The sequence below is a fragment of the Peromyscus maniculatus genome, chromosome 20 (genome assembly GCF_049852395.1).
Source record: "Peromyscus maniculatus bairdii isolate BWxNUB_F1_BW_parent chromosome 20, HU_Pman_BW_mat_3.1, whole genome shotgun sequence".
NCBI classification, from domain to species: Eukaryota; Metazoa; Chordata; class Mammalia; order Rodentia; family Cricetidae; genus Peromyscus; species Peromyscus maniculatus.
This window is the reverse complement of record NC_134871.1, coordinates 72973713-72980770: the sequence shown is the minus strand read 5'-3', so window position 1 is coordinate 72980770 and position 7058 is coordinate 72973713.

Below are 7058 nucleotides of genomic sequence, written 5' to 3'. Positions count from 1 at the left end.
AAGAGGGACTCCAGGAGGCTCTGAGGGTTTGGGCCAGAGCATCACATAAACAATGCTACATAAGAGTTCTTCTCTGGGCTGGGGATGTAACTTAATGATAGAACACTCCCCTGGCATCACTGAGGCCTTAGGTTCAGCTCCAAGAACTAAAAAAAGAAAAGCTTGCTCTTTAGCCAGGTGTGGTAGCATGCATCTCCAATTTCTGCCCTTGGAGTCTTAGGCAGGAGGATTACAAGTTTGAGACTGGCCTGTGTTACAGAGTGAGACTTGTTCTCCAAAAGAAAAAGTCCAAAGTTCTTCTCTGCCTCTCATTCGGTGCCAGCAGACCGAGTGACCCAGCTGACAGAGCCCCTCAGAGACTGCTCGCACTCCACCCCAAGCCACACACAGTTCATCTTCCACTCTGGGTATTACCACCTCTTCTTCAGGGCTGTGTTGCTCAGACTCGTGTTGGATTTGGCTTCTTCCTCAGAAGACAATTTATGGCGACATGTCGGAGACTCTGTTTTAATGAAGTTGCAAAAGTAGGTTAATGGGTTGTGGGTGTTTTTCATCCCCCCCCCATCTACCCCTGGGCAGATGAGTCATGCATCTACCAGTGAGAGGCAGAGTCTTGGAGTCTTAGGCAGGCTGAGGATCCTGAACTCACAGGCTCACACACCTGTCCTTGGCCTCCCGCTAGGCTCCGGTTTCAATCTCTCTACCACTAGGTAGGTGCTCTGAATGTCTAGCCCTAGTCTCTCCCACTGTAGCCAGGGCCCAGAAGACGCTCAGGTGAATTTTCCTGTCCTGCCTTGAGGGAGGGACAGGTCATAAGTTGAGCGGCAAGGCTAGGTGCTGTCCCTGCCTCTCAGGTCCATCTCCGAGCCTCCTGGTCTTGTGTCTGCTTTATAGCTGCTCTTACCATGGTGCATGGGAGCAAGAGGTTCTTTCTCTACCCAAGGTCTCCAGGGCATCTTTGCTCACCTCCGAATGGCCCTCAGCTTACTGCTTAGACTATCCCCACCCACTTCTCTACCCAATCCATGCTCCATATGTTCATCTCAGGAAGCTGCGGAAAACTTACCTTTTTGCTTGCCTGGAATACAACGAAGGTCTGTCATCCCTGAAAGTTTGGGGTCTCCTGGGAAAAGGCTCCAGATCTTCCCTATGGACTCTCCCTGTCTCACCAATACCCAAGGCAGGGCTCTTAGCAAAAGGTGGGAGCTTAGAGCTTGCTTGGGAACATACACCCAAGAGGACCTTGTTGGGAACCACACCCCTCTGCCTGGCCCTTCTATCCAGTAGGAAGTCTGCTCTGTAGTCACCCAGGGCAGCAAGGGTCCATCTCCAGTCCAAGACCCTCACCACCAACAACTGTGGACCGCATTTTGGACTTGGATACCAAAGCAAGGAAGAACATGACCTAGCTGCCTGGCTATCTGGAAACCTCATTTTTCCCCTCCCCTGGACAGCTCTATCCTCTTTTCCAAGCCTCCTAGCTCTCCATTATAGACCATTACAGACCCCTTTCCCTGGAAATCTCAAACTGCCTGGAACTCAGCCCAGGCTGTTGGGGGTAGGCATGCCTTCCGTGCTGTCTTCTGGGCCTTTCTCCCACTCAGTGCTGCTGTGGGTGAGGCATAGTTGTGTGTGAACAGAGCACCCCCAGGGCTAGCTCAGGACTCCAGCTGGGTCTGGTGGTGATCCAGTCAGTGCCACCTTGTCAGAGGGTCCAGCCCAGCAGCAATCAGCTGGGTCTGGTTGCATCTGGAGATTGGTGACAATGTGGCGTCTCTTTCCCTGGTCCCAGTTGAGGATCTTCCTCACTTGAGAGGCTAGACAGGACTCAAGAGCAAGACAAGCGAGGTGTCTCCTGGACAAAGAAGGGTATGTGTGTTCCCTGGAGCTTCTGTGGAATTTCCGCTGGTGCAGAAGGTCCAGGACGTCCATGGTCACACGTGCACACATGCATGGAGCTGTTGGGGTGTGAGTTTGCAGGGAAGGGAACAGTAGTAAAGGCATGGGTCAAGGGGAGCAGGACAGAGGGGGAGACATGGACCCACACATCCCATGTCTGGTGAGAGAAAAGAGACTCACATCTGGGGCCTGACTTAGGAATAACTCAAATGGGGTACAGGGAGAGACAGGAGAGTAGAAACAAGGATTTTAATTCAGGAGGGCTGCATGGAGGAGGAGAGCTGGCCTCAAGTTGAGAAGGAAAGACACCAGCAAAGGGAATTTCTGAGACAGGCAGGCAGATGAAGCTGAGTCAGGAGACTTTGGGACGGTTGACTATTGCTTTGAGGGTTCTTTCCCCCTCGTTTGTAAAGAGGGGATAAATGCATGTAATAGTCCTGATTTTATTCAAAAACTTCTCTCTTTCTGAGTGGTGTGTGTGTGTGTGTGTGTGTGTGTGTGTGTTGTCTGCATGAAAACTGCTGTATAGGAAGCTACTTGGGCCTGAGAGTTAGTAGAGATAAACACTGTCAGCCCTTCCTTGTGTGTGTCAGACAAGCACTAATACAGCTAGACTGGCAGTCTAGTGCTAGCTCTGCCACTATCCAGTCCCTTCCACAGGCCTCAGTTTCCCCTACATCAATCCCATGATAATTTATAAAATTCAAGGTCTTATGGCTGTGTGTAGGAGAGTCCCAGGAGTCACTGAGGGCTCTAGGGAAGGGTGAAGACTCCTTGGTGGGAGAACCAGGGGCTTTGATATCTCTGTGGGTCTCAGTCTTTCTATGCTGGGACCCCTGGTAGAGAAATGGGCATGCACCCCCCCACACACACAGCCCATGCACCAAGGCTATATTCCCTTCCCCCTTCCCAACCCACTCAGGATGGAGGTGGGCTGGGGGGGCGGTGAGCACCCTCCCAAGTGGCTTCGAGCTGGAGCGCAGCAATTACGCAGGAGGATTTATGTCCCTCTGCCTTTAATCGGAAACTCCGTGTCAAGAAGAAAAATCTGCACTGTCCTCTGGCCCAGCTTCCTGCTTTATCATTATTATTGCAGGAAGGTTGATTTGGAAACTTAAAGAAAAGTGGGGTTGGGGGTGGGAGCCACCCGGGAAAGGGAGGTGTGGGGCACAAGGATGGCCTCCCTACTGCTGGCCCTGGTTTATTTGTCTCTGTTTCCAGACCCTCATTGCCAGCAGATGAAGCTGTGGGCCATGGTTTAGACTCTAATATCAAGGCAGTCTGGAGCAGGGCCTAGTTGTCTGCAATCTCCTTGTCCCCTCCCCTGGACACCTCTACCCTCCACTCCAAGCCTCTCAACCACCTCTCACTGCTACAGACCCTTCTCTTAGGAGATCTCAAACTTTCAGAGATGACAGACGTTCCTCACGGACCCAGGCAAGCAAGCAGAACTCTTCTGCGGCTGTTTCCTCTGTGCCAGGCAGTGGGGTGGGCTGTGGCCTTTTGAAGTAAAACTCCAGAACATGAAAAAGGACAAAGGGTAAGGCAGCAGCTGGGAGTTCTGGGTGGCAGGCTAGAGACGAGAAGGACATTAGGAAGGGCCAGGGGTGAGTGTCCCAGGAGGCAGGGCCTTGGGAGCTGGGGGACACTGAGAGGGAGCGGCAGGGTGGGCAGTCACAGGAGACAGCTAAGGCAAGAGGGACTTGCTTAGAGAATCAGGGGTCATGTTACAGGGAAGGAGAAGCCAGGGGCTGCAGGGACTCTAGGTGGGAATGGAGAAGGTGGATTGACCAGAGAAGACAGACAGGGGTTGTCACAGGGGGGGAGAGAGAGAGGGGAAGGGTGGGTGGGAAGAGAGGGCTGGAGTCTTCAGAGGAAGGGGAAAGGAAGGGGTAATCAGGGAGCGATAGAGGGAGAAGCAGAGACCAGAGGGACAGCAGGTGGATGGCTTGTGGGGTTTGGACCAGGGACTCTGGAACTAGTTGTTGTGGTCTGAGTTCCTCCCACTGAGAACTCTCCTGGCTGGTCCACCCGGAACCCAGGTGTCCAGGTCTCTGTTGAGAGGAGCTCTGCTTCCCTTAAATAAACATCTTCCAGTTTGGAAGCTGTCTGTCTGGGTGACTGGGAGGAGTAAGCCCCAGGAGAGCAGGTCCCCGCCCTCCAGGATTCATTCTGACAGATGGGAAGGGCAAGGATGCCCCCACCCCTTTGGAGTCAGTTACCTGACACTAATTCCCTGTACACACTTCTCAGGGCCTCAGATTTTACACCCGTGACATGATAACAGTAGTGGTTACATGCCAGGGTGTTATAGGGTGAGAGATGATTGTATTCAGCTGTGTGTCCTCCAAATACACAGTACCCATCTCCAGACTGTGTCCAGTACCTGTACTAAATTTTTTTTAATAGTGGGGTGAGTTCTTCCTCCTCTGGTCCTTACAACAACTTCTTGAGGGGGCCCGGGCAACTGCCATCCTCATCTCAGTGATAGAAAGCATGGCACAGAGGAGCTGAATAATTTGCCGAAGGCCACACAGCACATCCCAGGAGCAGCCAGGTTAAAGCCTGAGGGATCTTTCTTTGGGGCACCTTCCTCCACCCAGCACTGGGATGCAGGGTTAAGTTTGGGAAGTAGGAAGATTGGAAGCTGAGCCACTTCCGATCTTCCTGCAGCTTGGGTTCTGTGCCTCCTCCCTAGCTCCGAGAGGTTTTATAGCTGTTTATGAGCAATTTCTGCCCGTATATCACTGGAGATATATGGCCAGGCAAATATTAGGGACTAGAGTGGAGGTTTTAAGAGGCGCGTTTTATTGCTGCTGAAAGTAGGCATGATAGACAGCCCGTGGAGACCCACCTCCCCTCCTGCCTGGCAGCGGCCGGGTGGTGGCAGCATGGACTGGGGTTCGGCTGAGAATCCTCTGCCGCGCTCGAGTGTAATGCTGGCACTCAGGTGCCCTAGTGAAGGGTGATACTCAAAGGATATGCTGTGTCTCTCAGGGAGTCATGAACGTGGGGGGTGGGTGGGCAAGGAGGTCAGAGGGCACATCCTGGCTTGAACAGAACACTCTCTTCAACCCAAGTGAGAAGACACTGAATTCCAGAGGATTCCATTCACAGAAATGCAGATTGAATCAAGACATGCTTGCTGCGGGTGGGAGGTGAGGGGGGGGGGGCTTGTGCACCTTTAATCCCAGCACTCAGGAGGCAGAGGCAGGTGAATTTCTGAGTTCAAGGCCAGCCTGGTCTAGAGAGAGAGTTCCAGGACAGTCAGAGCTATACTGAGAAACCAGGTCTTGAAAAGTCAAGTTCAAACACACACACACACACACACACACACACACACACACACACACACACACACACACACAGCTCAAAGGAGAACTCCCGACAAGGCCCTCTGGGGAAAGGCTGCACCTTTATCTTCATTATTTCCACCGAGAGTCTCTAAGACTGTTATGTCATGAAGGAGACCCCTGGCCAGAGATGGCTGGGCACTATGACCATGTCTGTTCCAAGTGTCCACTCAAGCAAGCCTGCCCTGTATGGGCTGCTCATGCTGGGGAGCAGCAGAGGGACAAGGAGAAGCTTCTTGGTTTGCAGCATATGGAGAGAAGATGTCCGGGGGAATCCTCATTCCTGATTTAAGCAGCTCCGACAGCTTTATGGTGCCTCCTCGAGTGAGCCCCCAACGTTGGCCGTTTAACTTTTTAGCGTCGTTTAACGCTTAGGTTCCAGCGGACAGGCAGGCCTCTCGGCCCCAGAGGCAGATGCACTAAATCAGGACACTCTGAGGCCTCGATAAATAATTTTTACAGGGCACACAGCCCATAGATCACCATTGGGGGAGGGGAGAGGCTGTGATATTTCAACCAATCGTCATATGTGACTACCCCATGCTCTGACTCCAGATTGTGCACACAGAGACTGGCTTCATAACCAGAGGATCCCCAGGAAAGGTAAAGGGAGACGGACCTCGCACAGCCCATCACCCACATGGCCTGGGAGTAAGGTGTGTCTACTCCACTTGAGGTTAGCCAAAGAGCACCAGTACCCTTCTGAGCCTCCATCACAGTGGAACAGGGAGCTTGAAGAAAAGTGCAAGAGAGGAAGAGAATAAACATCCTGCAGCCAGAATGTCACTTTTCATGCCATACTGTCCTGTCCATCTATCACCTTGGAACCTAAGGATTCACGAGAGACCAGCACAGTGCACGTAACTAGAAGGAGAGCCATACCAGGCCTGGCAAGGAGGAAGGTGGTACTGAGACCAGGATGAACAGAGACCAGGCGGGCTCCTCATGGTGTTTATGCCTCCAGGGAAAGAAACAGTAGCAGAGACCCAGTTGGGAGTATGGAAGAAGATGGACAGCAAAATAGAGATGAGAGATACGAGAAGACTAAGAAGGAAAGAAGGATAAGGGGGAGGGGCCAGCCGTGGAGGAGGAGGAGGCAGCCTTCCTCTAAAGCCTGCTGCCAAACAGGGAAGAAAGGGCTGAGACCAAGCCAGGCTGCCCTGATGCACCCCAGCGACCCTGCCATGGCTCCAAGCTTGTGCTTCCCTGTTTCAGATGCATGCTGCCCCTCTCCCCTCCCTCCAGTGCCCTTGCCCCGTCCCCTCATCTGTAAGATCCTGGGATTTGCTGGGACACTTAATCCATATGGAGCTGATTCATTCCCATCTAAATCATCTCTGTGAGCTTCTCTAAGAGCCCTCTGATGTGCCAGCCACCATTGCTCTCCCTGGGCAGCAGCAGGCTGGGGGCTGCCAGTAAACAAACCCCAGCCACCATCCATCCATCCTGGCCCCAGCCATCAGTCCTGCCAAGACCATTCATCTCTCCAGCCTTGCCCCCTCCCAACTCTCCATCTCCTGTCAGTCCCTCTCTGGGTCCCTTCCTCATCAGGACTTGCCTAGAGTCTCCTCCTCTCCTCCTTGTCCCAGGAGCTGTTGAGGGGGTCATTTTGGCTATCCTCCTTCCTGTAGCAAGAATCCTTACATTACTTATGGTCCAGCAAGACGAGGCTTTTCTGGCTCGAGGTTTTCCTGGTTCATTGCCTTCCAGAAGAGAATCATTCCAGGCTGATTTACTGTCCTAAACTGATGCTCTAGGGAAGTTCTTACTTCAATCTACCTTGCGGACTTGGGGTTCACATACGAT